Raw genomic sequence first — 9,920 nt, forward strand, 5'->3', positions numbered from 1 at the left:
GCAGATTTCATGACATTACTTAAGTATTAATTAGATTCTGTAAAACAGTATCATAGTTGTAATATATATCAAAGACAGAGTGAGATTTTTGAAGGGAAGATATATAGAAAATAGTGTGTATCCTAAAGAAGTGCAGTCTGGATTCATTCTCATTTTAATTCTGTCTTACAGTGACACCCTATTTTTCAGAACTAGCTAAAAATCTTAACCCTTTCCTTTCATTCAGTGTTGCAGAATGCAGCAGAGACACGGCTGCAATACAAGCTGTGTGCGGGGCTCTGCTCAAGTTAGTGCAGTCCCTGGGGAACAAGGGTTCTGTGTACCATGCTGTGGAAAACTTGGTCAGGTCTCAAGGTAGCCAGTGGATTGAGATTCAAGTTTCAGAGGACAGCATTGAAGGGCAAGAGAAACTGTGGCAGAGCATCCACTGGACCACTGCATTTTATTTGAAACAAAGCCTGGGGGGAGAGGGCAGATTTCAGATTGAAATGAAAACAAAAGCAGCAGGAAGATTCTGTGGCTCATAAATAGAAGACAAAGAAAAGTACCACCCCTTTTATTCTTTGATAACTTGTAGGCCAAATTCTTGACATAAAGGAGGTTTGTGTCTTGGTTTGTGAGCCCTTGCAAGTTCCAAGTTTTTGTTGCCTTGACTGCGGTAGCACAAGAGATGCCAATAAGGGACTGTTTGTATTCACACGGTGAGACTCCCTTCCCATCAGGGTGTAGACAGTCACTAAACCTTTGTACCAGGAGTCTTCACTTGATGGTGTGTTTATAAATAGTGAATGTTGGTCAAACAGGAGTTTGTCAGGTGGAAGAGAAGTAAGAATAGATGTCCTTAAACTACTCCGAGGTTATTTCTGTATACCTGAGTTCCCAGCAAACAAATATTTCTTTTTTTTTTTTCTTTTCAAAATCACCTTTAAGTGCATGTGCTATCCAAATTCCTGCTGGAACTCTGCATACAGCTCAGACTGTGGATCATGGTACTCATACCATACTTAAGCTATTCAGTGCATCCATGAATTAACGAGCTAATAACCAGCATGAGTGCAAGAAGTAATAAGATAAACTAAACTTTCTGTGCAAGACTAAGCAAATCTTCCTTCAAATGCAAACATTTGTGTCAGTCACTGTAAAGAGCCAGAGTTTCATGCATGTACTTAACTTCTCACACAGCATATAGTCACTGCCCAAACTACCCACCAAGCCCAAATGTACATGCAAATGAATGTTTTCCCAAAGATGCTACAGAAAATAGCCACATACTCTGCAAGTCCACCCCAACACAGTAAAAGTTGTTACAAAATCCAATGGGCATCATTTTTACATTAACATTTGACTTAAGTTCCTTATTTTGAAGCATACCATGGTACAAATGCTCTCCATTTTGGTCCTGTGGTTATAATGTATGGTATTCCTAAACATGCAGTCATAATAGTCAGAATGAAGTCTTGAAGAATTGACCATTTCAGACAAATAGAGGCAATATAAAACCATACACGCAGAAGGCTGAGTTCTGATCCATTTGTTGTCAAAAAGCTTTTGAGCTGCTTGTGCTGACACTTTTACTAACCTTTGCCTACAACAGGCACTAGCAGACACTGTTAGTTATATTTATGGTTGATCATTTTTAGCACTTCGTGGTCCTGCTTCAGTGCACTGGAACATTCTGGGGAGGCAGGATGGGTAAGGTCTAAACAATCTGAAGCGCTGGGGTGTAAAACTGAGCTGCACAGTGTTACCTTATAGCTCCTGATGCTGGCCCTGACTCAGCCAAGATTTTTAAACACAAGCTGTTGTGCTAGTGTCAGGCTTGGAGATACATCTCTGGGACTTGCTGAATCAGGGCACATACATAACAAGGTGATTTAGGAATCCAGCTCTGAACTGATTCTCATTTTGCAGTGGTCAAGCTTTTATTCCTGAGCTGTGTAGGCACCCTGCAGTCCCACTGCAAACTTGGTGCTGCAGTCCTGCTCTTCTGCCTGCTTCCTAGAGCATAGCCTGCTGCTGGGGCTCCTCCAGGTACCTGGGGTGGGTGGCATTGCTCTGATTTTAGAAAATCTCCTTAGACAGAAAGTGCTGGAAAGCACAGCCTGGCTCACTACCCTATTTCTGTCAGGAGCTGCTAGGCTGGTAGGGCTCAGCTGCCCCAGTTCTGCACAAAGACACATCTAATTCTGCTGATAATGGTCATGGCCAGTTCTGGTCAGCATTTGACTTCAGTTTCTTGGTTTTCTTCTTGGTTTTCTCTTCTTCCTTAGTTTCCACCACAATCACTGACTTTCTCAATAACACCATCTCTGGAAATGGGTTGCACCGGAAGCAAGATAAGCAGAACATGAATGCTGGCAGGAGCTGAGCCAAAGGCTGAAAATTCTGGCTCTCACCCACAGCACCAAATAGGAAGCCCTTTGCATTCATGGCAGACAAATGTACAGGAAAGGATAAAATAAACCCTTACCACTTTCCCTCATATTTGAGCTTTTTCCTGATCCAGCAGCTCACATGTTTCTTTACCTCTGCTCTCACTGCAAAACTGAAGAACTGAGGCAGCTGAGCAGCAGTCAGCTTGCCCTAGCTCCTGCCTGCTCCTGCAGTTCACAAGGAAGAAGTCCCCATTGTTTTCTGGCGGGCAGAATTGCCTGACAAGACCTGAACACTTGATCACAATAAGGACAGAGGTCTCAGTGCAGGAAAGTGGTTTTATTCAGGACATTGCATAAGCATAGACTTAATTTTAAGTCCATGCTTAAGTGCTCCAGCAGTCAATATGACAGACACATTTACACTGAAGTCAAATTAGTATCTGATTTGAATTGCTGCTCTTCGGGCTTTGCCTATGCACTGCCTTGGAAGGCAGCACAAACCAGCACAAGCATCATTATTTGGCTAACTCAGAGCTTCTTGTAGTACATTTTCTCACTCTGGATGATCTCACTCTGCTCATGGAAGAAAGGAAGAAGAAACCCAGCTTTTGCTACTGGAATGATCTCTGTGCACCCCAAACTGCAGGTTATTTTCATTAGAAGAAGAGATGAAAAAGCTAACACAAAAGACTTTGTACTTCCACAGGGCACTGGTTTTTCAGTCTGTAAGTAGCTGTGTAGGTCCAGTTCAGAACCAGGGGAGAAACTCCCTTGACTTCAGTTAGCTCATGGTCAGGTTGTGAGCAGAAGCCGCAAGGCTGAATGACCTGCTTATCACTAGAAGAAGATGATTCACAGCCTCTGACTGAGAAGTCAGGAATTTGAACTGCAGGTCCTGAAATTGGTGCCACTCTATTTTCTGAGCATACTGGCAGGGGAGAGAAAAATCTCTTTCAAAGCAAACACCTGTAAAAAAAAACAGAAAGGAATTGCCTTAAGAAAAAAAAACCTTTTTCTTGTCTCCCATGTGGTGTGTTCTATGGGAGCTTGGACACTCATCTGGAGGAGGGGAGAGGGAACTTTTAGTCTTAGCTTGATACCATGAAGAGGCAGTTGGAAAGTTGGATCTGCCTGTGCTTGGGGATGACAACCAGTTTACACAGACCTCTGCCTCTCTGGAATGCTCTCTCTCGACACACACACTGATAACAACCCCCCAGTGTCAGGAAGTAATACCAGCACATCCTCTTTGCAAAGCTATCTAAAAACACAGGGAGGAATTTGTTTCTGGCTGGAGTGACACCAGTCCTACAAAAGCCATCTGCATGCCTCTCCTGCTTCCTTCCTTGTTTTTATTCTCTACTCTTTTTATAGCCAATACCTTTCCAAGCACAACACAGGAGATTCTGAGTTGCCAACTCTCATGGTTTCTGGTCATTTGCATTACACTAATGTGACATATTTGCAGCAGCCCTCCTCCTATAGAATTTACCAATACCACTGGAGTAACCCAAAGCATAAGCACTAAGCCATGAGGGGAAGGTGGCAGCCTACAAGGGATCAAATAGAGCAGCATGGTGGGTCAGTTCACTAGCGTGGTGTCTCTCACATTGCAGGTGCTCATGTTTCCACCATTTGATGCAGTTTTCTGTTTGTTTTTTGCTCAATTTAATCCCCCTTTTCCCTATGAATAAAGTCACAGTTAAAGGGAAAGGAGATGCTGGCACAAAGCAGTGTGTTGTGTTTCTTTCCCATGGGAAAGTCCTGTTAAATAAAAATTGAGAAAGGCTTTCAAAACCGACAGATTCATCCTGGTAAATCTGTCTCCTCTTTGTGTCAGAATATGCTTTTATGTGTGAAGAACTAAGGGAAAACTTTATTTAGTCACTGAAAGGAAAGCCCGTGACTGTAGCTTGGGGGTTATTGAGAGTACGTCTTTCCATTACTTCAGCTTCCAGTCAGTATAATCAGGATTTCAGAAGGGAATGATGGGCCTGTGATTGAGATACTGAGACTGGACCAGTCTGCTTCAGTTCCTGGCTCTTTCAGAAAGCATAGCTGCAGGCAGAGCATCTAATCTGCCTACCTCCTCCCTGAAGTAGAGATGATCATGTTTCCTCTATCTATTTAAACAGTATATAGAGCAACTAGGATTTAAAATTCTAAGGATGAAAAGAGTAGAGGTGATCCACATCTGTGCTTCCCAGGATCCTTTTCAGAAGGTCAGATTTTGCCCATTATAGTGAGCAGCATGAAAAATAATCCCATTGGTTTAGTGGAGTTACTCCACATGTTCAGTGAGCTAAATGAAGTCAGAGCTTAGACCAGGTATTGTAAGTGCTTCATGTTGTTTTTTTCTTTGATGGGCTTGTGGTCATGGCTGATTAAACAGAATGTCTCCAGCTCCCATCCATCTGTGAACCTCTTTCCAGTTTTAGCTTGTTAACACTGTAGTTCTGCATCATCTCTGAGGTTTGCAAACTTCTCCAAATTCAGCAACATTGCTTGGTTGTATTGTCTGTCTTACCAAAACATGAAACAAAGAAAGCTCCCCTCAAACAATAACCACCAGAATTTACCCAGAATTATTCACATTTAAAATGGGAACTCTGAAATATCAGAACTACAAGCATTCAAGTGTTTCCATGGAAGATAATCAGGATGTTGGACTTGCTAATAATTTTGTAGGTGTTCAAGCTATGAAAGGACCCATATGGTCCTTTGCAGTTCTTACTTCTGTTACAAAGTGATGTCTGTCTAATTTCAGCAGTGTTGGCTGTCCTAGATGCCTTCAGAATAGCATGTGCTGTTCCCTATGCTGTGAGTCTTGGGATTGTAGCCCAGCCAGTGCTCCCTGTACTTTCCCTACACCCCGAGCCCTCTGTATCCTTCAAACTGGGAAAGTTTCACATCAGAAAGGTCGTTAGAGAAATTTGCCCAGCTCTGCTTATCAGCCTTTGTCCCTCTGGACCACAGGAGCTGCAGATGTGTTTCTGCTCGTGTCTTCCCACTCTGCCATGTCCCAGAGCTACATGACGGGGGAGCTGTTCAGGGTGTCGTGGTGCAGTTTTGCCTCCAGCTCTGTGCTGAGCAGATCCAGCCATCTGCAAAGAATCTACAGTTCAAGACACGCTGGTTCCAGCATATGTGAAATCACAGGCAGTCAGGAGGAGTGGATGCAGTCTGCATTGCCACATGCCTGGGTGCACTCATAGAATTGCATAATGCAATGTTGTGAGCCCTCTCTTCTCAGACAATGTGTTTTAGATATTGACTGCACAGAAGGTCAGCTCGTGCTAGAAAAACAAACAGGCTGCTTTGCTTAGCACAGCAGCACAGGGAGGGCTGGGAATAGGCTATAGCAGGAGATATTTTGCCTTGTTAATCATTGTTCCTGTGATGTGGTCAGAGTATTTCAACCAAGCTTTTAGCAGGCCAGACTTGATGTGCTTTTTTTTTTTCATAGGGTGATGTGTAGAGGCATTAATCCAGATTGGCTTCTGATGACATCAGTCATTACATAGGCACTTCTCAGGCCAAACCACTGTCTAAGGGCATGAGACGTACGGGTAAGAGGTGGATTGTGCATGAGGACACAGTGCAGCATGCAGGAACCTCTGTTCCACGTGGCTTCCTGCCTGTCCTTGTGAGAATCCTGGGTGCATCAAGGCAGCTCATATGACTCCCTGATAAAGTGTTAATTGATTTCAAGCAAATCTCATAGAAAGGAGAAGATATTAGAGAGAATTAAATCCCTACCTGCCTGGGGAAGATAAACTTATGATGAAAGTTTCAAGCTGTAGCATGAACTCATTACTGATCAGACACCAAAGAGAAGTTCTCATCAATGTCCCACCCATGAGAAGGGCTTTGTTTGGAGCACACAGTTAACCACAAAATCCAAATTGCTCTTTGCTCACAGAATTACTTGACACATCGGAAAGGTTCCACAGGCAGCCCAGCCAATTGTGTTAGGCCACATGCCCATTCGGAGATAAAGTGGAAATGAATGGCTGTTCCCTCAGTCATCCAGGCTCTTGCAGTCAGCACAAGAGGACATCCCCAAGCAGAGAATCTTTGCCCCCAGAGAAGCAGTCAAGAAATACAGAGAGGTATTAAAAGTGCAGTTATGCATTAGCAGCTGAACTGAGAAAAGCACGCAGGGTTTGTCTGCACCTGGAGCAAGGGAAAAATATCCATGAGGACTGCAATGTGTCAGGTGTGTAGGGACTTGTTTGCCTTACAGAGTATTGCCAAGGGTCTTAGGCTCTAAATATACAGGGTATTTTGCTAAATGGATGCAGGTAGTTTGACACAGCCTTCCCTCACTGGGGACACAAGAAAAGCAGAAAGAAAGGGCTTAATTAAGGCATAATTTATTTTTCTCTTCTGCAGAGTCTATTGCTATTCTGTGAGACACATAAAGCAAGACACAGAGAGGCACAGAAACCGTGCTGCCAGGGAAACCTGACTTCTGTTCTTGTTTCCTTGCTTCCTTTAATCCCACATACAGCATCCCTGCTGAGAGCAGGCTGGTGGAAGCTGGTGAATAATGGAGAGGCAGAACACTTAGCCAAGTCATCCCAACGGGCATCTGCTGCACAGAGAGTATTGTTATTTAACCCTTTATTTTTAACAGGTGATTCAAAGATACATACATGAGGCAATTATATGCAGAGAAATCAAAAAGGTACCACAACAGCAAGAAATAAAAATACCAGGAGATGCAGAATAGTTACTGTGGGGTTTTCCCTAGAGTAGTATTTTCTAAGATGAAGTGACAGTTGTAAGCATGTGAAGACAGCCTTTTTTTTTTCCTAGACAGATGAGCAATGCTATTTAACTTGTGTGAATTAGGGAGAACACTGCTGAGCAGTGCCTCGCATCAACCTCCTGTACCAGCACCCTGCTGGAAGAGACATTTTCTTCCCAGGAAACACAGATGTCCTGGTGAATTAAGTGAAAATAGTGCAGGCAATCAAAGATATAAAAATATGGGGTGTTTCCTTGATGGGAGGTGTGAAGGAGGTGAAGCAGTGTGGAGAAAGCACATGCTTCCAACATGTTTTAAAGAGAATCTGTATTGTAGAAAGTGAATTAAAGAGAGAATTCTGCCAAGAGAGTGAGGTGCTGCTGCAGGCTGGGTCTGGAGTCAATGCACTCCCTGGGGATCGCGACATGGCACTGGGAGAGGAATGCAGTCCTGGCTTCCCTTCTGGTTGTGCGAGATCTGTAGCTTTGGGCATATCTCACAGGTGATCTTGTGATCTCCTTGTAAGCTGGGGCTGATAAAACCTGCCTGGCTCTTTCCCCAGGTTTCTGGAAGGGTTCATTATTTCATTAGCAGTATTTTTTCCTGATGACTCCTATTTAGAGGAACTTTGAGAGGTCCAGGCTGGGCCCTGCGCTGGCTTTAGGGACAAGTGCTCCTCAAAGCCTTGCAGGACCCAGGACAGACAGGAAGGAAAGAAGGACAGCTGGTGTCTACCTTCAGCTGTGGGTTACTGGCAGAGCTGCCAGTGGGTGCAGCTCTTTCATCTGTAGCCTGTGAAATGCTCTGCAAGTGTGAAATGATAGAAGAAACTGTTGACCCTGAGCATCAGGAAAGAGACTGGACCAGCTCATCCCCACATGACTGGGCACTCCCTTCTGGCTGTTACCTGGGATCATGATAGCAAAGAACAGGAGGAGCGTAGTCAGGGAATTGCAGGAGAAGGCTCTGACCTGAGCTGTCCAGGAGATGTGTGCTGGATGACCAGGACAGCTCCCTTCTGTTCCCAAGAGCTGGGAAAACTTCAGTGGAAAGCAGTGGAGCTTACCCGCAGTCACTGAGGTTCTCTCAGGGATGGGCAGCAAGTAGGACTGTTAGTGCCATCCCCTGAGCCTTGAGGTGACCAACAGTGAGCAGCTACCCGACGGTATTGCACAACTCTGTCTTTTCTCCCAGTCCGGGAAACCACTTGAGTAAGAAATCGAGCTGGTTGAGCCATTGTGTTTATTGCTGCTGGTTGTGGCTTGCAGCCACCACCCGGGCAACAGAGCCCCTCAGGCTGTAAATCCCTCCCCACCCTCCCTTGTGCTGTGGCTGCCGGGGGGTGCCGGGGCAGGAGCGGGGTTCGCAGCAGGGCCCCCTCACCCGCACGGGTACAGCTGGCGGCTCAGCAGGGACGGGACCTCGCCGGGTCCTCCCCGATGCTCTGGTGCCCTCTGCAGCCGGGCGGAACTCGGGGTTGCTCCGCGGGCGAACGCAGGGCAGGCAGAAACGGGACGGTGCCGGGACACAGCTCTTACCATGGGGTGAACTCAACACGCCGGTGTGCCGGGGCTGAGAAGGGAGAGTGCAGCCACGGAGAGTGCCCGTGCGTGTGTGCGTGCACGGGGCTGGGGGGTGACGGTAGCTGCGCTTCTTTCCTCCCCTTTATTCTGTGTTTTCTCCACCCCCGTCCATGAATTCTGAAACATACAACGCAGAGAGCCTCCCCCCCCGTGCTGTAACTGAGCCACATGCAGGACAGATAAAGGACCTGCTTTCTTTAAACGTGCATAAATCAAGAGCAGCCCCCCTTGCAGCCACTGGAATAACAATGTTGAGGTAGGTGATGCTCAGATGCATGGTTAGTGAGGCCACAGTAGCTATTGTCCATGCAAAGTAAGTGAGAGGTAAGGGTATCAAGGCACAGAGGTGCTCAGTTGGCCCTGACCTGACTTGCAGTGCATGTCATGCACGTCACCCCATGTCCCCTCCCTCTGTAAATACCACTCATGCATTTTCCCAAGCATTCTCCCATGCTGTTGCTATTTTTAGCCTCCACACTCCACTGAAGAGGCTCTCTGGCACCCTCAGGTATTTCATGTGACTGTGTGAACTCCAGCAGCGCGCACTTCGCTATCTTCATCTTTATAACAGAAACAAGTCCTCAAAGACTCGCTCTTAAACTTCCGGTTCAGGCTTCTTCCTAAAAATAGTGCTTAGATTGCATGTGGGCTGGAGACATGATTTCATACCTGCTATTCCTGGAGCATTTTCCTGACAATGAGCACCGCCGGTTATAACCCTCCTAAACACACTTCCTTGAGGAGACTTGGAAAAGATAAATGAGGGGTGTGATGTTGCAAGCCTGAGGTTGCTTTGTCAACAGGGAAGAGGCTCTTTGTCCCATCCCATGCTGTGATAACCACTGAGGAAAAGTGTTATTGATACAGGTATTCCAAGAGACCAGGCGTTCCCACCACGCCTGTTCTACATGTGTCTCCTCACACTGAGGGTGGTTTCTATTACTCCTTTCTTACCAGAGCATACATAATAGCTTACATAGTAGCTTCAAGTCTGTCAGCTGCATAACTCAGCCCCTCATACTCATCTGCCTGGTCCCATTACTTATGCTTAGTGTTACAGTGTTTTCACTTAAAAGCCCCATTTCCATGTAGGAGTTGTGTGGTTTCATGTGGTTTCATGGGGTTTTCACCTCAGCTTTCACTTTAATAACAAGAAAATAAGCAAATTCTTCATGACTGCAGAAAAGAAAAAAAAGAAGCTTGCAGGTC

This window comes from Pezoporus flaviventris, unplaced genomic scaffold (assembly GCF_033815535.1).
Source record: "Pezoporus flaviventris isolate CSIRO_AGI_PZ_B2104156 unplaced genomic scaffold, CSIRO_AGI_Pfla_v1 ptg000063l, whole genome shotgun sequence".
In the NCBI taxonomy this organism is placed as follows: domain Eukaryota; kingdom Metazoa; phylum Chordata; class Aves; order Psittaciformes; family Psittacidae; genus Pezoporus; species Pezoporus flaviventris.